The sequence below is a fragment of the Alligator sinensis genome, unplaced genomic scaffold (genome assembly GCF_000455745.1).
Source record: "Alligator sinensis unplaced genomic scaffold, ASM45574v1 scaffold970_1, whole genome shotgun sequence".
NCBI lineage: Eukaryota > Metazoa > Chordata > Crocodylia > Alligatoridae > Alligator > Alligator sinensis.
In genome coordinates this window covers 1,895,712-1,920,519 of record NW_005842094.1, presented here as the reverse complement: position 1 = coordinate 1,920,519, position 24,808 = coordinate 1,895,712, and positions in this window count along the sequence as shown.

The following is a 24,808-nucleotide window of genomic DNA, read 5'->3' as shown; positions in this document are numbered from 1 at the left end:
CTGGAGGTCTGGACAGGAGGTCTGCCATTTCTGTGATGCCACATCATTACAAAAAAAAATTCTGTAAAGAAACTTCAATCAAAATATACATGAGAATTTCATTTAGGAGCAACACAATTATTGATCAGCTTCATTTGTTGTGTGCCACTTCATGAATCCATCTACATGAAATAGCTGAATCACATAGAACAGGGGTGCTCATCTCCCTACCCATGGGCCAGATCCAGCCTACAGCTCCATGTCATCCAGCCTACAGGGTACCCCATGGGTCCAGAAAGTTGGCAGTGGGAGAGAGATGGCATTGCTTCCCCACCACCAAATTTCTGGACCTGTGGAGAGCCCTAGGCCCTGCATGCTGGATCGAGAACCTGATCCCAGCACATAGCACAATCCCACTGTGAGGGGCTGGGACTGGACAGTGCCAGGCCCTTGGAACAGAGTCCCAGCATGATGGGCTGGGAGGGGGTGGTGCCAGGCTCCTGAGGACCAACCCCAGCAGGAGGGAGTAGAGCTGGGCCCCTGGGACCCAAACCCAGCACTCTGGGGCAGGAAGGGAAGGTGCCAGGCCCCAGGGTGGGCTTGATCTGGCCCACCGATCCGCCTACCCCATTCATCTGGCCCATGGGCCAGATATATAAAAGGTATATATATTCAGAGATGTTCATTTAAAAAGAAACTCTTACCTTCTGGTGTCTTGTGATCTTGTGCAAAACTGCAGACACTGTTTGTCATGTGTGTCCAAACAAGAACATCGAAATGAAGACCATTCTGAAGACTCCGAGTTCCTTTGAAGGTGGCTTGTAGACCTTTTCCCTCTAAAACTGCCTCGGTAGTTAGAAAGCCCATATGGGACCGTCCTCCTGTTATGAGAAACGCAGAGATGCTATACAATTATAAGGGCTGCTGTAGATACAGTTCAGTATTTTTTTTTCATACATGTATTTGTTTGTATTAAAAGAAACCTACCGTTCTAATATAGTGAGCAATTAATTTCTACCATAACATTCAAAGATGGTATTCCCAGAAAAATGTTGTTCCTAAAACTGACTATAACTCTTTCTTTTTCGACCTGTACCCTCAGAGAAAGCCATCAAGGTAGATAAAATGTCACAAGTAAAAATCCTTGTGTAATTGACAGACCTAAACATGGGCATGAAAGGCCCTATTCTTGAGACACAGTGTGCCAGCTACCTGATATTTGAACAGAAATGCAATCCTAGGTTGTTGCTTATTTTAATTTGCACTGATGCTTTATTTTTGTACAGGCGCCAGTCTCCATTCTCCATGTATAATAGTGCTAGTGAAACTAAAAGTTCAAGGTCAGATTCTTAGTGAGGGTAGATCACAGAGCTTCATTAAACCATAGATAGGCTGGCGTGGAGACCATCAAAGGGTCTGGCTTACAGCAAGGCTACTTTTGCCATCTGATACACAGGCACAGCTCCCAGTGGCTTAATCATTTTCAATATTAGTGAGAGATACTGGTATACTGAGTTTCTCATGTCATGGTGAAGTACATGGATCTGGATCCAAAAATATGGAATCATCAGAAGAGTCCTCCAACAAGGGTGTCAGTAGTTGTGCAGGTGATTGTATTACTGACCATGAAATTGTTGTCATTACTGGTCCTCCACTGGACATCATATTCACTGCCTCATAGAAGTATGTCATCAGGGTCCTCTTTAGCCCCAGCAAGATTGCATATTTCACTCCCTAAAGATGGATATCCATTAAAATTGCTGATTGCCATCCTAGTGACAAGAGGTTTTGCTATGCCACAACTCACAAATAACATACTAGTGCAGGAGGCTGTTTGCAAATTGGTGTGAAAAATCAAGCTTTCTTGGAAGGTGAGAGAGTCTCCATTACTACCATGTGGCCACCACATGGAACTTTTGGAAGTCAAGAAAACAGCTCTAATTACATGAGAGCCAGGCCAACCAGCCCAAGAATCCATATAATTGAAATTAGAAGGGAAAGCAATCCCCATTTCAAAAGCAAAACAGCATGAAGGAAGAACAAAAAGAATATCATTCTGAAGGAGGGTTACAAAACAAGGACTGTTTGCCTGTGAGTAATTAGCAGTGGAAGAAAGACAAACTCCACGTGGTTGAACTATGTTTAATTAGTCTTCATTGAAGAACTATATTTAAAAAGCTAGCAGTTGGAGATTGGCACACATTTTCTATCAGTCAACACTTATATGAGACTGGAGGGTGTAGAAATGGTATTTTCCATCTGTCTCCAAGAATGCAAGATTCCCAAGATTTTTAATAGCATCAGCTAGAACAATCACGGTATCAATGTAAGTTACCCACTCCGAACACCATATGCTCTCCTCTCAGGTTTCACAGCTAGAGCTACAGTAAATTTATCAGGTGATGAGTCTTTACTCCTGCCCACAGTAAATTAAAGAAGGGAAATAAACAAATTAGGACTGTGCAAAGCTTCAGTCCCTGATTCAATTGGGCAGAGATTTGGCCCGATTCAGTGGCCGAATCTCTGAATCCGAATCGAATCAGAGGACCCTTTAATCTCTCCGATTTGAATAGGAACCCTCTGAAGATTTGGAGATTCAGACATAGACACAGCTTTAAATGTTTTTTCTACATACCTCTAGGTACCAGGCAGCTCGTGAATGTTGCGATGCTGGGCCATATGGAGCATCCCACAGGAGCGCAGGGGGCTCCCCAGTGCGCTTGGCAGTAGACCCGGAAGTGGGCCAGAAGCACTTCCAGTCCACTTCTGGGTCCACCAGAGAGTGCAGTAGGGGCTCCCCTGTGCTGCCTGGCTCAGCAACTGGTGCCTCCTGGGTTTGGGGGGGGCACCCAGGGTCCCCCTGCGGCCAATTGCCGAGCCAGGGGGGTGTGGAGGGGCCCCGCAGCATGCTCCCCAATGGACCCGGAGGTGGACCAGACGTACTTCCATTCCACTTCTGGGTTCACCGCCAAGCACACTCCTGTGGGACCCTCCATCCACCCCAGCATCACAGCATTTATGAGTCGTGCTGGTACCTCGAGGTATGTAGAAAAAACATTTAAAGCTGTGTCTATGTCCGAATCGCTGATTCTCTGAATCAGCATCGAATCAGGGACAGTGATCTGAATCAATTGAATCGCTGTCCCCGATTTGGGCCAGATCCGAATCTGAATCGAATAGGGCCCACTTCACACACCCCTAATACAAATATTTCTGCGGTTTGGAAGCCATGAGGCATCCTTGGTCTCTCAAATAGTTCATAAATCCATAGGAGGACAGGAGTTCTGCTGTGATTGGCTCCTTGCCGGCTCTTGCATTTTGTTACATCCTCTGAAGAGCCTAGAAATAACAGAGCAGATGCTTGTGTTTAAACTAGCTACATTAAACTCCCTTGTGGATTTTTACAGCGTTGAATGGGGCAACTTCCCATCCCAGTGACCTTTTGTTCTGAAAATGTATTGGGCATCAACTGTGCAAGGAGACTTCCATCAATTTGGGGAAAAGGGTATATATGGACAACAGACTCCATTTTTCCACTTTCATATGGACTTGTATTTTTGGTACTACCTCAAACCTTACAGCTGGAGATTGCCTGGCACATGGAAATTAGTCTCATGTTCTATTTATGCACCCCATACACACAAGACTGTAAGATCCTGTAGGTTAGGGATAAGCCCCATTGTATGCACATAGCATGCACTGTACACTAATAGTCCTATATTTACATGTTTGGGGAGGAGGTGAGTAAAATCATTTTACTCTTTTTTTAAAAACAATTGTCCTTAAAAGCCATAAAGAATTGCCCCTTTATAAAATTGGCAAGGAAGAGCTCATGTTCCCTAGACTTAGCTGCTATTGATAGGGGTTAAGAAAGAATAGGTTAGTCCAGTGGTTTTCAACCTTTCTTCATTTGCAGACCTCTAAAAGTTTTGAATGGAGGTGCAGATTGGGAAATTTTGAACGGTGGTGCAGATTCCTTTGAATTGTAAGTATGGGTGCTCAAATACTTTTGATTGATCACAAGCATCTTTCACAGACCCCTGAGACATAGTCCACGGACCACAAGTTGAAAACCACTGGGTTAGTCCAATATTACCTATTATTGCATTTCCTTTAACTTTTTCTAAAAGGATATGGTCATTGTTGGACATGGAATGCAGGATTAGGTGGATCATTGGTTTAATCTGGTGTCACAGCTGCTGCATTTGGTAAACTAGAGAGGAGTATGCATAATCTGTTTGCCTAGTTCACCTGTGTAACCCAAAATGAAAACTTGAATTTTGTATGGTGTAACCTGAAACTAAAAACTTGCTTTGAGATGCATGTGAAAGGGAGAACATATTTAAAATGTCTTTCTGTCGTGTGCTAAACTAATTTTTAAAAGCTCCATATAAATGGGAAGCAGAATTGTTTCTTACATTGGTCGAGTCTGACATGAAAATGTCACCATTATTTCCTATTCTAAGAAGGAGGAAGTCAGTATTTTAGATTTGGTTGCATCTACAATATAATAATTTGATTAATTAACTCAAGTGGGTTTTTTTGGGAAGCTCATTCAAAATGGAAATCTAACACCATTGTTATTTTGTTATTGGCTCCAACCTATAGATCTTTAGTAGCAATGTTCTAAGCATACTCCTTTAAGCTAGGGACAGACATTACACATAAACTAGTTTAAGTGATCAGAAACTGGTTTAAATCTGTAATGGAACATAAATTCAGTGTACGTAAACCAATTTCAAAATGGCTGAAACTAGTTTATGATAAATCTGGTTGAATGTAGTATCAGACTTAACTGATTTGGGTCAAATCAGTTTATGCAATGTCTGTCCCAGACCCCTTCATGGTTTAAGTTAAACCAGAGACCCCCCCAGCATCCCAGATGCTTTGCAGCCCTGGGCTAGGCTGTCTGCTCCAGAGAAAAGGGCTGGCCCCGCCCTTCTGCTCCCTAGCTGGAGCTCTGGTAGAGACTGCAGGCACAGCCGGGTCTGCCTTGCTTGCCCCTGCCCCACTCCCCCTCGCTGCTCAAGCAGGGATTCCCCCCCCTCCCATCTCCCACAGCATGGACCCCAGCCCCATGGACCCTAGGCATGTGGTATGCTAGCTAATGCTGAGAGGTATGTGTATCTCCAATTTCACTGGGACAGGCAGATAGAACAGTATCTGCTTAGGGCTTTTTGGAGCTAATCAACAGGTCAGCTGGTAATGTCACTCCATTGCTTCCTTGGAAAAAGCTGTTTAAGACCTTGAACTAATGAGACAGTCTTTTGTTTTGTTGATGGGCTAATAAATGCTGCGTTATCAGCACCCTGCTGGCTGCCTTGCCTGTCAGGTTTACAGACAATATGAAGAAGCAAGGAGAGGAAGATACTGAAACACTCAGTATCATCAACAGATGCATGCACTGCACACACCACCTCCCTTTGACTCAGAGTGCTAGCCAGGGGCTGGGGGCTAGCAACACTCTCACCCCTTGAGCAGCAAGTGGGGAAAAACCTGGGACTGTGCAGGCATGGTGGGGGGGTTATACCCCTCCCTAATCAAAGCATCCTGCTGGGGCTTAGCCATACCCCTCTCAGCTCAGGTCTGTGGAAGGGAAGGGAGGGCTGCTCTAGTGCCCCTTCTACCCTGAGCCATGGCAGGCTTGTGCCTGCATTTCTTCAGTCCAGAGGAAATGTCTGTACAGTTGCAAACCAGTTCAACCCAGGCAGATTAGACTAACCTGCAAAGATTGAATCAATTTAGGCTCAGGCTTTTTGAATGTCTGTCCCTAGCCTTATAGAACAATGTGATGGAAATGCAACAAGTATATCCAACAGAAGTTAAACAGCTTTCAACATGAAGGCTGGATGTTCAGTCAACAAAGAATGGTGATGTTTTAGAGCAGGCACAGCTACCAACAGCTGTGCAAGTAACATGCTTGAGAAAGTGGACTTACCATGGCCACATAAATAAATGCTGAGAGCGCCAGATAACAGAATCCCCAAAGAAGCTGAGTTTTTTGCAGCTCAAAGAAGTCAACCCCAAAGGACCTTTTGCAGTATGCTAAAACAAGCTTCCAGAGTAGCCAGTCAAGCAAATGAAAAGAACTGACCCAAGATAGGGCTGGTTTAGCAATGACTGACCTGTGCTTTTACACCTGATGGTATGAAAAGTGGACTGCATCGAATGAGTAACTTGAAATATTCTGACTGTTATTGTGTCCCCTGTGCCCTAAAGAACACCATTTCTAAACCTGGTGTTTGAAAACATTTTTCAAACCTTGGCAAATGTATTCAAGAGCACTTTGGTCTTAATGATCAATAACTGTCCCATAAATAGAGCTAAAGGCAATTGAAGTTTGAGCAAGGGTAAAACATACAAGTTAAAGTTTGTATATAAGCCAATGTGCAGACTTCCAGCTGGGAATGGAAAATTAAGTTCTAGCTATAGATCTCCTCGCATCCCTGACCTCAGGGCTTCCTTTATTTCTAAAACACAAACTCAGAGCCAGGTCAGATCAACTTAAACTACTGGGTAATAGTAATCCAAGGCCTTTTCAGTTTCAGCCAAGATAACGCTCAGGAAGGACTCATAAACAGATGAAGTATGTTCTCTCTTCCTTCTGTTTCACCGCCACATGTCTGGCATACCCCATTTGAAACCAGTAGAGTTAATCCATTTTTATACTTGCATAACTGGCAATTAGAGAAAATGTAAGCATGTGTAGGTTAATTGTTCCAGTAGCTGAAGATATTAGAGTTTCAAGTTAGCACATGCATCTGTGTCGCTACTTCAGAAGTGAGAAGAAAGGCCTGTGAGATCCAGTTGAACAAGTATCAAAAGCATTTGCCTAGCAGCAAGTTTAGTTGTAGACTGTTACAGTAGATTAAGTATAATTCTTTGCAGTAAACTTTTGTAGCATTGTAATCTTTAGGTTTAAAAAAAGGGAAGCAGAATTACAGTTTTTAGACATGGTATAGTAATTACTGTCAACACTTCATTGTAGTAATATTATTTAACACACATATTGCAGTACTGCAAAGAGGCCAATTTGGGGTCCCATTATGCTAGGTGCTGTAGCTCTTCTCATGTTCAACTGTCTTCCTTCAATCAAATATGTTGGCTCTGGCCTTCACAAAGCAGCTTGCTTCACATCTGAGGGGAAGCTGAGCTGATCCCAAGAATGGGGCTGGAGGGACAAAGAAATGCAAAAGGAGCACAGATGAGGCTGGGGAGAACAGATATGACGGAGACCAGAATTAACTGCTGGGCCTGAAGACAAGGGTGGCGGTGATGACAGGCTGCCACTTTTTTTCAGACCACTTCAGCTCTGAAACCAGTGAATTGGTTTATGTTGCTCTTAAATAGTGCACCTATCAGCCGTCCAGAATGGCATAAAATACACATTTTCTTCCCTTGGAATCAGTGAGATTTATAATCTGCTTCTGAATCCCAGTAATTCAGAAACAAACCATGGTAAATTTAACTAGCCTGGTTCCAATCCCAGTGACATGTAAGTAAATCCAAAGTAACAGCATTGTAATTGAGATCAAAAGCTGACACAACTGTTGTTATGAATGTTGTCCATGGAATGAGAGGATTTACTACGAGCTCAGTTTACTGAGTGCATTGGTTGTAATTGTCCTGTTTCTGAGAATGCCCTGGAGCAGGAAAGGTGCATTTGTCCATAGAAATGAGCAGTCTCACCTTTTTGCTTTAGCATTTGGGTGTGAAAAAAGCACTCAAGGTGTGATTTATGTCTCGGGAAACTGAAGAGGCACATCCAGCATATTTCTCGGCTGCTCCTTTGATAACAATAATTAAACTTGCAGCTTTTGTAAACACCCATTGAAGAAAAGTTCCCATGGCTAGAGTGCTCACTCAGTGTGTGCCAGGAAACCCAATCTCTGATAAATGCATTTACAAATCAGCACTACAACATATTTTTTTTAAAAGTAAATCAGAGCCAATACACTGCAAAATGGACTACAGTGACTTATTTTAGTAAGTGTAGCTTAGTTTTAGTGATTTACTGTGTTTGACATGTAGGCTAACCAATGTAACAAAACATCTGCTGTAAAAGCACCTGAAACTCTTAATTCACCTCTTAACTCTTATTCCAACACTGAGACATAGCAGGACACTTAAATAACAGGCAGCACAGAAAAATAAAAAGGAATGTCATCTGTGTTGTAAAAACAAGACAAAGTAAGAACTGTATACAAATAAATGCCCCAGGCAGTTGAGATTAGGTGGCTTTAACACAGTTTCAAGGCATTTCACAGCTGCAGCCCTAAAAGGTCCATTTAATAATAGGAATGATTTTAACTTCTGTACTGCTTGTGAGTCTCATTCCTGAGAAAATTAAACATTTTCATATGCTAAATCTAGCATTGCATTTGTCCTGCTAACTAGGGAGGAAATTCTCGGATTTGTCAGATTTGATGGGATTGTATGTAAAAGTTGACTTTTCCCTTGAAAAATGAGGATGTAATATCCATGTAATCCTTGTGATGGTATAAGAGACCTCCCCTGGCAGAGGATGCATCACCTACTACTTTAGGCCAGGATTTCTAAAAGCAACTAGTGGCTTTGGCTGCTTCAGTATTTAAGTGCCCAGCTTGAGATTCCTTAAAGAGACCTGATTTTGTAGGTAGTGATGAGTACACAGCCTCTAAAAAACATGTTTGTTTTTAATGAAATACAGGTAAGAGGAAAAGATTGGGGGAACCTTTAGAACTGGTTTTGCATTTTGATTGTTACTGTTTAATTTTGAGACCAGGCTGGGACATGATTTTTGCTGCGTGGTGGGGCCAGAGGTATCAGCCACTCATAGTTCTATACAAATTTTTAACCACAAGGAAAGCCTTTTGGTTAAGATATTATCAATACTGTTTTCAAGAGCGGTCTCTCCTTTCCCAGCTGTGAAGCAGAGCCCTCAATACCAGCAACAGTGCTTTGCAACCTATATTTTGTAACTTGGCAGAAGCATTCTGTCCATTTTGGCTCTGTGCATATAGAAATCTCCATTGTTAAGAGCTACCATCCACAGTTGTTACAGGGTGTGCTGAGAGTCAGCAGGATAAATACACCACCATTCATGGGGATATCCTACTACATGTTGTCTCCTGGTCCCTTAGACAAAGGTGAAGGTCATGTTGGCTAGGGACAGGAATTACACATAAACCAGTATAAGCAATTGGAAATCAGTTCAGATCTGTAACACCACAGAGTTCAGTGCACATAAACCATTTTCAAAATGGCCAAAACTGGTTTAAGATAAATTTGGATGGATGTAGTATCAGACTTAACTGATTTAGGTTAAATCAGTTTATTTAACTTCTGTCCTAGCTACCCTCCAACTTCAAGTTAAAACTCATAGTCCCCCAGCATCCCAGGATGCTTTGTACCTCTCCCACAAACCCCTCCTTGCAGGGTGGGTAGCCTAGCATTGGCCCAAGCTGTCTGCTTCGGCACAGCAGGGAGGCATGCTCTGACGCCCTCCAGCTTCTAGCCTGGGCCACTGCAGGCATGTGGCTGCATTTCCAGAATCAAAAGTGAAAGTCTGTTCACTTGCTTATCGGTTCAATCTACACGGTTTAGATTAATCTGCAAAGATTGAATCGATTCAGCCTCAGGCTTTTTGACTGTCTGTACTTAGCCATTCAAAGGAAGCATTAATTTTCTTCAGCAGTAAATGACAAAGTCAGCTTGTTTTGAACTCTGGCCTGAGACTGGAAATCCCAAATTCTAATCCTAGCTTTATCACTGATTCCAAAGGTAGCTATGAGCAAGTCAGTTAGGTCCCAATTTAGCAAAGCACTTAAGCACGTACTTAACTTTAAATATGTACTGAAGTCTCTGACTTTAGATACATGCCTGAATATTTTTTTGCCAAAAAAAATGCTTGCATAGTTTGCTGTTGATGGCTCTTAGATGCCAGATTCAAGGAGACAACCCACAGGGTTTACAAGGATTATGACTTCAGGCCCAACAGAGTTATCTGTCTTTTTATGTGTGCTGATAAAGAAAATACATTACTGGCCTGGGCCACACTTCAGCAAAATAGCTGATACCAAAAATTCCTGGCACAAGGAGTGTTCACAATAATTCAAAATTAAATGGTATTTCTTTTTCTTAAAACAGGGTGAGAGAGATTGGTACACAGAACTCAAATTTCCTAATGTTTACTCTGCTAGCAGCCTTTCTCCCAGTAACTTTCAAATGTTTCACAAATCATGCATGTTGAGAATGGGCATGCAAGCATCCCAAACATGCTAAAGTATGTTTCATTGAGGTTTGCAATGGGAAACACGTGACATTCAAGGATGATATGCCATATCTTCAGAAGAGAGCAACAAACCATCAGATCAGAATAGCATGACATGTCCAGACCACAGCAATTAATCTACTATTGCGCCAAGAAAATGTTTACCCAGCTGGGTCTTGAATTTACATCCACACAGCCACATGCTCTCTCCAAATCCCTTATGGTCTATTATTATTATTATATTACAAAAAGTACCTGAAGGCAAGAGAGAGTGAGATGCCGGTTCTATCTGATGCTGCACAAACATAATAAGATGGTCCCTGCCTTGAACTGCTTATGGACAGGATGGAAATTGCCCATTGTCTAAAAGCAGAGCCAGTAGCAATAATATAACTGTGGCATAGCCCTTTAAGTTTGAGTGCTCCACAGACATTTTTTACAGTGACAATTGAAAATAGCATCATCCACACTTTACAGGTGTAGAGATGCAAGCATAAAAAAGTATCAGAACTCGCATTCACAAGTATAAACGTTCCAAGGAAAACTAAATGATACTTTCCTCCTCATTTTTCAGTCCCTGAGAACCAGGCAATAGGCCAGCTGCTTGGTTACAAGTGAGAGAGTTCTGGGTATTGTGGGAGTAACTATCCATGTCCAATATGCAGCAGCTGTTTACTAATGTATATGTATATTGTCGGGAATGGAAATCTTATAAAAACGTGCTATGGAATTTCACAGCATTGTTCTTTACTGTTATTGCAGAATATGTCTGTTTTTCCATAAGGACTAAATATATGCCCCACACTCCCTCAGAACATTAACTAATTAAATGAAATAACATCTTTGTAGATTGACAGGCAGAAGGGAACCTAAGTACATGAGTCTTTGAAATCACTCAGGACCTCCCCCAGGTCTAACCTAGCCTTATGGTCATGGCACAGCAAGCTGTTTGGATGTCAGTTTATAGCAAAAGGCAGATGTAGCACTTCTGGCTAGTGAGATTTCAGCTCTCATTACTTCTCCTGTCCCCACCATGATTGACAGGAACAAAGTTTACTGGAAGTATTGGCGATTACTGGCTTGGGAGTGAGTGACTTCCTAAAAAACAGGAGCAGCTGTGCCATGAGGGAAATGAAGGGGTTGAAGTGGGAACAACCAGCCCAAACAGTGAGTTCATTCACAGCAGAACTCAAATATAAAGTGCTGTGGCCAGATTTTTGAACCCACAGAACCAAAATACGGAAGGTTGCTTCAATTGTAAGGGGAGGCATGAGAAATCTTGTGCCAAAAGAGTAGGAGAAAGAGAAAAATAGAGCAGTTAAGCAAATTGATCAGGAGTGAGGGGGTGAAACTGAGGCAGAGGATGGCACTTGAACTTGACAACAATGTGGACAGGCGTTCATTACACAAGAAAATGGCACAAACTCATTTCACTCGCATCAGAATAGACGTTGAAGGCTGACATTGGGCCTGGTTCTCTCAAGCTCATTACCAGCTGAACATGTATGTTTTAAATCTTAGAACAGGCACAGGAAAGACAAAAAGTTTCATAGCTTAGCCCAAAGGCATCCTATTTGTGAAGTTATACGTGAAGATATTTACATGGGGACATCAAGGCAAAGTAACACAAATCAACTAAAGATGCAAAGTCAAAGTGTGTAAGTTAAAAAACATGCAGACACCTTTGTGGACACACTTATTCAGGTGTAAAGTTGTATTTTGTAAACCTGAAGAATATCCAGCTGGGTGTTTAAAGCACTTTAACTTATGCACAATGACTTCACGCTTTTAGCTGATTCACTTTACATTTCTTGGTTGTTCCTCTGTTAAAGACCAGCCCTTTAGCCTGTTCATATTTTAAGATCACAACTGCTAAAAGAGCAAACTGTTTACAGTAAGTTGCTCCCTCTAATACTACAAGGAAAACCACTGAACATGATAACGATTTCCAGTTTAGAGGGATTCTCAGAGCTATAAGTCTTGCACTGGGTGTCATAGTGATTCTTTTTCCTTTAACCTTATCTAATGCTGCAGCTGATCATAGTAAAAGCTTAACCAGATAAGCCAAACCAGAACCAAGAGACTAAAAAACAAAAACACAAAAAAACCCCACAAAAACAAAACAGAACAACAAAAAAAGAAACCCCTTTGGAAATCTTAGTTTCCGAGGGAAGGATTGCCAGTGCTCCAAATTTGTTTTCCCTGTATCCATTACAACATCAGTGTAGGAACGGAGTCAGCCAAACTTTGTCTCCCTCCCCTTCTTCAGTGACCCTTAAAAAGACCAGGTCGATGTCTAGGCATGAGACAATATGAGATACTGAGACAGGAATTAATCACTTGGAGCCACATCTGCTTGCATCTCTGCAGTAAAGAGCTTCAAGCAATGTGAAGGATAAAAAGAAACATAGTAAATATTGATTTTAAATGATGGATTTAGTATAGTACAGATCTTTAAATCCCCGTTACGGTTTAAGCATGTGGGAGAAAGAGTTCCTTGTTCCTTAAAGGAGAAATAAAAGTCTTGAAAACTCAAATGCCTGCTTTTTGCAGTATACATTAAGAGCGAGATAGAGAAGTTTATTGAGCTCAAACTGTGCGCACACATTGCCAATACTGGGTGCATGTTTGCACATAACTACAATGCTTGCACATGTAAGTTAAACATTGCACTTGCCTAGGTGCTCATCTGTTTTCCTGCCTAAAAAATACCGATAATCTGTATGCAATAAAAATAATCATAATAATGGACTTATGACCAACAAATTACATTAATTTGAAATAGTCTTCTTTTGAATAGAACATTTATACAGAATTACACATTGAAAGTTGCCGCAGGTTTTATATTTAGGGAACATGTCATTTTGCTTACTGTTCTTAACAATTTCTAACTAAAAATGACAAATAATAATGACAATCTATCAATCAAAGAGAACTAATGGATACTAGAAAGACTATCTACTCGCTCTGCTTGTCTGTAGTTTTACCAGTGAGTGTGACCTCAGCTTTCATAATACTTTCATTATTTACTTTTAATCGCTTGTAAATGTATTTTCTTTTAATCCTTCTGTTCCTCTCTCACAGCCTACGTTCACATGTGTACGTGCAGATAGTTTCATAGTTGGTAGGATCGGAAGGGACCTGAGCAGATCATCAAGTCCAACCCCCTGCCATGGGCAGGAAAGGATGCTGGGGTCAAACGACCCCGGCTAGGTGATTATCTAGCCTCTTTTTGAAGACCCCCCAGGGTAGAAGCAAGCACCACTTCCCTTGGAAGTTGGTTCCAGATCCTAGCCGCCCTGACTGTGAAGTAGTACCTCCTGATGTCCAGCCTGAATCTACTCTCAGTCAACTTACGGCCGTTATGCCTAGTTACTCCTGGCAGTGCTCGGGAGAACAGGGACTCTCCCATTCCCTGCTGGTCTCCCCTTGGCCAGTTTATAGACAGCCACCAGATCCCCTCTCAGCCTTCACTTGTGGAGGCTGAACAGGTTCAGGTCCCGTAGCCTTTCCTCGTAGGGCCTGCCCTGCTGACCCCTGATCATGCAGGTGGCCCTCTGGACCCTCTCGAATCTGCCCACATCCCTCCTGAAGTGCGGCACCCAGAACTGGACGCAGTACTCCAACTGTGGCCTGACCAGTGTTGCGTAGAGGGGGAGGATCACCTCCTTGGACCTGCTCATGGTGCATCTGTGGGTGCATGACAAGGTGCGGTTAGCCTTACTGACCGCGTCCTCACATTGGCGGCCCATGTTCATCTTACAGTCTATAATGACTCCAAGATCCTTTTCTGCCTCTGTGCTGACGAGAGGCAAGTTCCCCAGCCTGTAGGTATGGTGCTGGTTCTTTCTCCCTAGGTACAGTACCCTGCACTTGTCAGTATTGAATACCATCCTATTCTCATCAGCCCACCCCCATAACCTGTCCAGATCCCATTGCAGCCTCTCCCTCCCTTCTAGCATGCCCACTTCTCCCCACATCTTAGTGTCATCCACGAATTTGAAGGTGCTTTTCACCCCCTCCTCCAAGTCACTGATGAAGATGTTGAACAGTGCGGGCCCGAGGACCGAGCCCTGGGGAACCCCACTGCCCACATCCCTCCAGGTCGAAAATGACCCGTCCACCACCACTCTCTGGGTGTGGCCCTCCAGCCAATTGGTGACCCATCTGACTGTGTAGGCATCGACACCACAATCTCCTAATTTTTTTAATGAGAATGGGGTGAGAGAGAGTGTCGAAATCCTTCCTAAAGTCCAGAAAGACTACATCCACCGCAACACCTGCATCCAAGGATTTTGTGACCTGGTCATAGAAGGCCACTAGGTTGGTCTGACAGGACCTGCCTCTAATGAACCCATGTTGGCTGCCCCTAAGCATACATTCCCCTGCTTGCCCCTCGCAGATATGCACCTGGATAATTTTCTCAAAGAGCTTCCCCAGGACCGAGGTAAGACTAACAGGCCTATAATTTCCTGGGTCCTCCTTCCTCCCATTTTTGAAAATGGGGACCACATTGGCCCTTTTCCAGTCCTCTGGCAAACTCGCCAGAGCACCACGAGTGCTCGTAAAGCTGTGCCAGATGGACAGCTAAAGATGGACAGCTTCATCCTTGAGGAAAGTACTCATGCAAAACTGTCATGACCCCAATAAGAAAGACCTGCAGGAAGTAGCCCCAGCTTGATGCAGGTAAATGCAATACTGTAACAAACTACACGTACAATAGCAGCCTTTATTCAACAAGGAAAACCCTATAAGGAAGAAAAAGAGTTTTTAAACCTAATTCCTGTGTATGGCAAGGCTCCTTTACATTGCTCTAACTACAAAATGATGTAGCATATATAAACAGCAGGACTTTAGCTTTGTTATCAATAGCTTTCTTTAAAAAATAAAGGCGTCCTTAAGGCCTGCTATCTCTGTCCTACTTGGCTGTCAAGCCCTATATACACCAGTGTTGTATAAAACATATCTTAATTTTATATAGCCCATGACAGTATTCCTTCTTTCTGTTCACAATAAAACAGTGCATAAATCATAGGAATCAAAACTCACAGAAGAGGTGATACCTTTTATTAAACTAACTTGATATTTGCAAACAAATTAGTGTATTTATCGAGTTGGTCTAAAAAAATGTATCACCTCTTCCAAAAGTTTTGATTCCTTTTGCCTCTATACCAATATGGCTACAACCTGGATACCTAAATCATAAGAAAGGACATAACACACACTACCCTTCAGAGAGGAGGATACACTGAACTTTCAAGTACCCTTTCTAAAAAATTTTAGTCTCTAAAACCAGATTGTTCCACTGCACATGGCCAGATGACAAGTCAAATTTTCCACAGCAATTAAATTACTTTAGAACATAAACCCTTTTTCAGAAGAGGTTAGGTCATTAGGAATCTAAAGCGTATTAAAATTCAAAGGAAATCAGGCTCCTAAGTCTCTCTTGAAAACTTTGCCTGACAGTATGCTATAGCTTGCTGTAGAGCAGTGGTGTTCAACCTTTTTCGCTAGCAGGCCAGGTGGGCAGTGCCCAGGCCATCCACAGGCCCGGTCCGGCTGATGGTCCTAATACAGCATAGGGTGGTCAGAGCGGGGCACTACTTCCCCGTGGCGGGGAGCAGGCATGGAAAGGGGGCATGGCCCAGCCCTGTGGGGGAAGGGGGATGTGGCCCAGGCCCACCTCTGCCCCATGCGAGGGAAGGGATGTGGCCTGGCCTCATTCAGCCACAAAGGTTGGGGGAGGGGCCGTGACCTGGCCCCAACCTCCAGCATGGAGCTTGGGGTTTGGGAAGCTGGCAACAGGGGGGACAGGGCATACTTATTGCCACTGCCTCCCTACCACAAAATGTCCTGATCAGTGGGAAGCCCCACGGACCAGATACCTATGGCTCCACAGGCCAGAGTTGAGCACTCCTGCTGTACAGCACTGGGGACAAGGGTGAACAAGGTTCCAGGAAAGAAATGCAAGCGTGGGGAAAATTTTTCTACAGTCTCATGAAATTCTTATAAAAAGTTTGCTCAAGAAGTAAGAAATATTTACTAAGCCTCAACTTCAAGGCGAAATTTTGAAATTGTTTCATGTGCACAGTTCCTATTAAGTGCTTGAGGGTCTTGCATGCAAAAAGGATTGCAGGGTCAGATGGCTTTGCTAAACTGCTAGTTATGGTGAATTAAGGGGAAGATGGAAGTGCTGAGAATTTCTGTGTCACTGTACTGTTTTAGATGAGCTAATTCAGTAGCGAATTTTCACAGTGGTACATAATGTCAGTCCCTACATGAACTGATTTTCATGGTCTGTCAGGGCAAAAGAGTAAACTGTACATATCTATGGCAGACTCAACTTCAGCAATATCTTAACACTGATGAGAATGGGAATTATACTGAATTACCTTCCACTGTTGTATTAGGTAGGTAAGTTTTGTCAGTAAGAAAAGGCCAAGTGCAGATGGCTATACAACACCCCGACTCAGAATCAGGATCAGTGATTCAATTTATGTGCAGAATTCTAATTCTTAGGCTAGGGACAGACATTACGCACAAACTGGTTTAAGTGATCAGAAATTGGTTTAAACCTGTAATAGAACAGATGTTCATTGCACATAAACCAGTTTGAAAATGGCTGAAACCGGTTTGAGATAAGCCTGACATTACATTCGACCAGGTTTAACTGATTTGGATCCAACCAGTTTATGCACTGTCTGTCCCAGACCCCTTGCTGGTTTAAGTTCAACCAGTTCAAGACTCCCCCAGCATCCCAGCATGCTCTCTGGGCTGGGCGGGACACTCTGCTCCACAGCAGGGCTGGCCCCTCCCCTCTGCTCCCTGCCTGGAGCCCAGCAGAGATTGCAGTGGCTTCCCCCTGCTCCCCACCCACCACCCCATCCCCTCTGTCTTACACAGACACCTCTCAGCATTAGCTAGCAGACCACATGCTGGCTACAGCCCGTGCTGTGAGGGACAAGACAAAGGCAGAATCAACAGGTAGCTGGTAATGTCCCTGTGTTGTTTTCTTAATGGGGTGATAAACACTGTGTTATATCAATCTCAGGACAGGTTTTCTACGAAGAGATTGAGGAGTCTAGAAAATATCTAAAGCTGCTGAAATTAAGTATTCATAATCTGGTAATATTTATCAAAAAGACATCATTCAAATGCCTTAGCTGGCTCAGAAAATAAAGACTCAGGATCAGGCTATGCTAGAATCATTTGAGTTACAGGCACAGTCCCACAAGAATCAGTAGGCTTGTACTCTTCTTTTGCGGACATGTAATACTCTGCTGTGCTAAGTTCTACCTTACAAGATGAGCTGAATATTTAGATTGTAAGGTCTTTGGCTTGGTAACTTAAGTCCATATTCAGCAAAGTAGCATATGCCCAACCACACTGTGTTTCACTATGCTTAAAGTTAGTTAAGTACATATGTAATTAGGGGAAATACTGAGTGCTTGGCTGCATTCTGTATTACCTACAGTTCATTGTCTGTGCTTAATTAATTATATTTCTCTTTAGATACTATAATCCTAATAACATTTTACATTTATAATACTTCCTTTTATGCATAAGGATAAAAGTGCTTTTGACTACATTATATGTGGGGCTCAGTTTGAACCATCACCAAAAGCTAGCCTTTTCTAGGATGGAATGTGAGAAAAGGCTGGTGTGTAGGAAATAACAGGTTATTCAGCATGACATCCTGTGAGAGCATCAGTGAGCAGCAAACTGTCTTGACAGTATCTCAAGAGGCTACTGAATAGGGTAAGGACATTAGCCTCCTAGGCTGCCAGTCTAAAATGGAATGGAAGTGATTAGCCTCTAATATCTGCTAGATGGATAACAATAACTGATTCAACATCTGTTAAGTCATCTAGTTCGTGACAAGTGTCCGTTCCAAAACAGGCCCACTCGTCAACAACGGGCTCAGTAAAAACTGAATGTTCATCAAGAGCCTAACTTGCTTCTTAGTGTGATCCTGCTAGATCAGGAGGACATAATTTGACAGGTGAGCAGGATAAAGCTGTCAATCCAGCACATTTAAATGGCCACCAACATCTGGAACATCTGATTCACTGTCTGATCAACATTTGCATTCTTGCAACAATGAAGGAGCTGTATGTATATAAGCAACAGCAGCTCAAAATCCAGCAGCAGAAATATAAATATCAGACCCAATTCTTCCTTCAAACCCATACAAACTAGCTAATGTAGAAAATCCATAATGTTAGGGTCAGAAGGAAACTGTCTGACTTCACAGACCTATACAGACCTTCAAATTTCATTCATTTATTCCTATTCTGAGCATAACAACCCGAGTTAAAATACAGCATATCTTCCAAAAAGGCATCCATTCTGAACACTGCAGCAGGTGGAAAATCTACCATGTCCTTTGGCTGTTTATTACATTGGTTAACTGTATTAACTGTTAAAATGTGCTGCTTATTTTTAACTTGATTTTTCTGGCTTGCAGGCATTAATTCTTGTTTAGGCTTCCTTTGGTAGAATGAAGAGGTAATAGCCTTTCAATACCTGGTATTTTCTCCCCATTAAAATACTCATGTGCTGTAATTAAGTCCCCCGCCCAATCTCCTTCTGATACTGCTGGAGTTACACCGGCAAATTTAGCCCATTCTGCATGTCCCCCCTAAAGACGATTGAGGCAGAATTGCAAAGTTTACTAAGTGGATGACATGTTGCCTTTGGAAGCACATGCTTAGCTTCCCTCAAAATACAGGGATCCTCAAAGATTTGAAATTCTAACCTAGACAAGATTTGGTTTTCTTTTCTAATTTATTTCAATGACACAATTAACCTGAACCTATCTGTGTTATGGTGATGTCTAAGCTATGGATACTGCTTAAATGAGAATTAATTCTTTCTGTTGAAAGATTTACAGTATCTTTAATTATAGATCTGAGGCACACAATTAACCATTGGACAGAGGACACCAGTCACAAAGCAGTTTGGTCATTATTACTGAAAAATCAATCTCCTCTGAGTATACCCATTTTCATAAACCTTTGCTTTGGAACCTATGTCCACAAAGATATTAATGAACTGCTTCACTCTGCTATGACTTTAATTTAGGACTCCTTCCTTTCTGCTTAATGCTCTAACCATTTCTAGTAAGCAAGACTAAAGTGACAACAAAATAACACCAGTTTTCTCAGAGGTCTAAAGTAACCCAGTAGTTCATTTGCATTTTCAGAGAGACATACCTACACGCACATGCAAACATTCATTTAAGTTTGGGTGGCTGCAGGATCAGAGCCCAGAAGTGGTGCAATTTTCTGCTTTTCTACACCTTCCTCCCTGCTGATCTAAGCAGCTTCTCAGCCATGATAAAACTGCTCTGGGTTGGTACTCTGCCTCCAGCATTGTTTTTATTGAAACTTCAACCACCTCCCTGGAGAAGGAGGAGATGCCAAGACCAGGGTCTGTTTTGAATATATTAAAACAATGTTAAAAGCATTTTCTTTTGAGAGAGAGAGGGAGGCAGGGCAAGAGAAGTTTTGCAGCAAAGTACATAAGGAACAGTAAAACAGGAAATCAGGGCTGCCACAGGAGAAAGGAGGGAATAAGAGATGACACAGTAGGAAGGATGTCATTCAGAGCGGGGTAAGAGAAGAAAACTGGGATAATAGGGAAAGCTGATTTTAAGAGCAAGGATGGGAAAGACTGGAGAGGAAATAAGAGAAGGAAAGTAAGTATAACAGGAGTGGGATCAAAGGAAAATGTCAGAACGCATCTAGTTTTCAGAAACCATCTTTCTGGTTTTCTACTGTTTTTGCTTAAAAGCAAAAGGAACACCTCTCTAGGGGTGCCCAACCTACATTTCTGGTAGGCTTTCTTTAAGAATCAAGTATGCCACTACTAAATACCATTTCAGTAGCAAGCACACAGCAACAGTCACATAACAAGGCCATTGTCAAACGCCCCATGCAGTAGCAATGGCCATTGTGTCCACTCCTTATTCAGAAAGTTGCTTCACTTCCAGATGATATAAAACTACTCACTATGGGCCAAATTCTATGCATGCACTTTCTCATCTACCCTACTGACTTCAGTGGCATTGCTTAGGGCATAAAGTCAGCAAAGAATTAGGCCCTGTGTATCTAGATGTCTGACACTAAAACCCAGCCTTGCTCTTCTTGCACTGGACGTGTGTGTATCAGTTGACAAAATATCTCCATACCACCCTTTCCATGACTGTATGTGTGTTCAGAAGTGCATTACACCCCTTTGTGGAAGCTCTGTAAATGTATCTAAAGCTACTTCTCCCAAGTACCAGGCACTTGCAATGATACTCGCCTACCCTGGCAGATAAGGTTCTTTGGGTAAATCTGGTATCTTTTATTAGACCAGCTAAAATAGTTGGAAAAATTCTTCTTTGCAAGCTTTTGGGTACAAACACCTGAAAGCTTGCAAAGAAGAATTTTTGCAACTACTTTAGTTGGTCTAATAAAAGATATCAGATTTACCCAAAGAACCTTGTTTGCCTATGTCCTTAGACCAACATCCCCTCTTGCTTCAAGATACATTCTTCCTTGACACAAGTCCTATAGTAATGGTTTCCTTTCAGGCAGTTATGCAGTTTCTTTGCCTCCCCTCTTGCTGGATTTGCTCTTCTGGACTAGAGCAGGGATAATTAAGAAGCAGCAATAAAGCAGGACAGCTAGCTGACATTAGGTGGTTCAGTACAGGTCCTGGGTTCTCTCAGCCAGCTTCTGGCCACCTATTTCCCTCCCTATTCACTTCCCAAAGTCCCACTCTCTACCCCACCAGCCCTGGAGAGTTTCCAGTTAGCACCACCACCTCCAACCTCCTAACCTTGCAGACATTTGCTGCTTCCAGAAAACCTGGAACCCACAGGTTTAGTCCACCCAGGGTCCACCCACAAAACATCTCAGATGACCTAGTTCTCACTCATGTCATAGCTACACTCTCAAACAGTTCAAATCTCTAACCTTGCCATTGTATGGGTCATAGTGTATTATCTATTACATAGCTTGCATAAAATTTCTCACCAAGCTGCATAAAAATTAGTAACAATAATAAGGGATAGAAATAAAACCCAGGCTGAAAGCCTCATAGGCTAGATTTATACTAGTCCAGGGTGAGGAGGGGGTTAATAAAACATGCGTTCACATCGGCATAACAAAGTGGCGAATCGTATCCTGAGTGATTAATACATGAATGTTTATGCAACAGATGTGCGTATTTTATTGACACTGCCAAAGCCATAGTAACAAAAGATTTATCTGTTTGAACCCTGTCTCACTATTAAAGTTGTCCTTTGCTATTTAAAAATGAAAACCATATGATTGATTTACTGGAGAAATTCAGCCTTTCAAAAGTAAGGACTTGACTTTGAAATGCAATGGGAATGGTCCTACTCCTGAGGTCTGCAGGATTACTTTCATGACCAGTGATTTGTGGTAACAGGCTTTAAAACATTTTGCATAATGTTTGATGGGGGTTATTTTTTAATTCAGCCTTTTAAAAGTTTGTCTACCTGGTTTAAAGAACCAGTAATGCAAAGTCTCAAATACTGAATACTTCATGCAGGTATTTCTCACTATAAAGCTAAAATTTATCTGAGAACTCAAGTTTCTGTTAACTCAGCATTATGTTATTTGCTATTGTAATTTAAGTCAAAAATAGCATAGCACTCAACTAAAACTTAAGATGTGTTTTTTATGAAAATAAAATATCCTGCAAGCCCTGAAATAGATACAAAATAGTTCTGAAACAGTCCTGAAATACATAACCTGAAATAGAAACAGAGCAGCATATGGGCCCTTATATAGAAATTTTTACATTTCTGAATTTCTTGAAAACTTCAGTTGCATTCTAAACTTTCTTTTTTCTATCGGCTGCTCTCAGCAAAACTTGGTCAGGTGAAAAAATCCTGTCTGCCTTGGACTGAAAAGGGACATTTGAAATAGATTCTGGGAACAGAATCTGATCCCAAAAGGTTCAGATTAGTTTTGGGACTAGCGGAGAAACATTTTTTAAATTCTTTGTTCAAAATATAGGGGAAAGGGAAGGTAGTTTCATCATTCAAGCCAGACATGTAGCTGGGATTTAATTCTAAGTAAGCCTGGTGACAATGCTAGAACTTGAAGAATTGGAGTGAATGTTAACAGCATGTTTACAGGCTGGCAAAGTTCAAAAGACTTGTCGAGCCAGCTAGAATTCATTGGTGAGTTCACAAATGAGGTGGTGCTGAATGGGCTTCTAAGTCAAGACCCACTGACTTGATTAACTTTGTTATTGCTTTGATTGTATCAAAATAGCAGCAGCAAGAAAAATAAAGTTTTTTTAATTAATTAAAAAGGTATAATTGGGGAGGTTGGATCTATTTAAGGCCACTCGATCTAAGGTAAATCAGGATGGGGGGCTATTGGGGGCTTGGAGGATCAGGAGGCAAACAGGCTTGATAAAGGCAATAAGGGGCCAGGTGGGATCTGCAGGGGAGGTGGAGCGAGGATGATGACCGGGGGGCAGGTAGGGTCCACAAGTGGATCAGGGAGACAAGAAGGGTCTGCAGGCGGGATTGGGGGACCAGAATGGCAGGTTGGGTCTGCAGGGGGGTGGTAGGACTCGGAAAGGTCCCAGAATCCGCAGGGGGATGAGAGGACTCTCACCCACACCCATGGATCAGGGGCTATTTTTAGCCCCCCAATTTCTCCCCATCCCCAGATGAACAACCCCTCAGTGAACAACCCCCCCCCCCCAATCCTGACTAACTTACTTGGATCCCAGCACTGGAGAATGCCAGTAAAACTGGCACCGGAGCAGCTTGAGGGATAGGGGATTTGGCTGGCTCAGGGCAGTGGCTGGCTAGTCTGCAGAGCGGGGAGGGGTGGAGTGGGCTGGGGGGGGCTAAAAATACCCCAGTGCCAGGGATGGGGTAGGAAAAGTGCAGTCCTGGGGCTGAGGCCAGAGGCTGGGCTTTCCCAACCCTAGGGCTTTGCTGCTGGGAACTGTAAAGAAGTGTGCGACAGGTTAGTCTAAAAATGGCTAACCCAACTGAAATTACGTGTACCGTGGAGGTAGGGTTCACTTAGATTGGGCTGGACATTTTTAGACCCGTCTGTCGCGAACTTCTGTACAGATCGCACTTAGATTGACCCAATTAGATTGGGTTGCCATTTTTAATGTGATCTAACCTCTCTGAACGTCTGTGTCCACCACCAATGGTTCCTCTGTGTCTCAAGGTCATTAAATGAAGCTAAAAATATAGCAGGTTGGAGTGTTGTAGCCATGATGGCCCAAGAAATGTCAGAGGCAAAGATTTTTCGTGACAGCTTTTATTGCGCTAGCTGTACATTTGTGAAATCTGTTGAAAAAGCTTTTGGGCATCAAATGCTCTTCTTCAGCTATGCTAAAAATATAGTCAACTTTTCCTAATTATATTTTAATGACATAATTGCTGTGGTTGCCACTGAGTTATATTTCATGTCAAGTAGATGTAGAAATAGCCCATGAAACAATTCCCTGTTAAATGTATTAGATCCTATTACTTACTGGATTTTGAGAGAGAGAAGAGTCCCTGTAGGCATCCTACCACACAGAGCACAGGAGAGGAGGGCTCCAAATGTGAGGCTATGGCCAAATTGTCACTACTCCCAAGGCTAGATCATTCCCTTGACCCTGCTTCTCTACAGGCAGGCTCTGCATATCCTAACTTAGAGCTGTTTGAATTTCCATTTGTTGAGGGGGGCAGAAATGTGCCATTTCAAAATGTTTTCATGAGGATTTAAACCAAAAAAAAGATACTTTCTGAATTTTCTAGGGGTAAACTGCTTCAGCAAAACCTGCCCAGCGTTCCTCATGCAGCGTGCACCAACCTAAACAGTCAGGGTGGTAGCAGGCAATAATAGGCCTGATACTTTGTCTATAGTTGCTCTCTTGCCCCTCACAAAGGGGTGAGGCATGCTGTAGATTATAAAACTCACTGCTCAACTCTCCGGGGCATGGCGAGGTGTTGACAAGCAGATCCCAGCAGACAGGGAGGGCAGTGCCAGCTGCTCAGAAAGGGATCTGGGAAAACAGCACCCTCTTACTGGGCTAATCCGCTCTTGAAAGCAGGGCCTTCAAGTCTGTCTGCTTATTTATGTGGAAGTGAGAGCTTCCTAGGCTGCAAGAGAGAGAGAGAGAGAGAGAGAGAGAGAAGGGGAGGGGGGGGAAGCTGCTCAGCCTTCTGGCTCAGATCAGATGAGACGGGGCTCGCACTGAGCCCTGCCTGGGACCATTCCCCACTTCGTTATGCCGATGTGCATGCATGTTTTATTAACCCCCTCCTACCCCAGGACTAGTATAAGCCTAGCCCAGTCTGGGTTTTACTTCTCTGGGTTTGCACTGCCTGCTGCAAAGCCCCAGACGGTGGGTCTGCGAGGGAGGAGAAGCTCTAGCCACCCAGGCTTGCTCAGTCAAGGTTTTAAAACGTGACTATTAGGCTTGACATTTGGAAATTGAACCTGATAGAAACAAAAGCAGCGGGGGGAGGGCGTCTTGCCCCCTCTCTCCTGCAAACACGCGTCTCAGCCCGGCGGCTGCCCCTCGGGTCCCGGC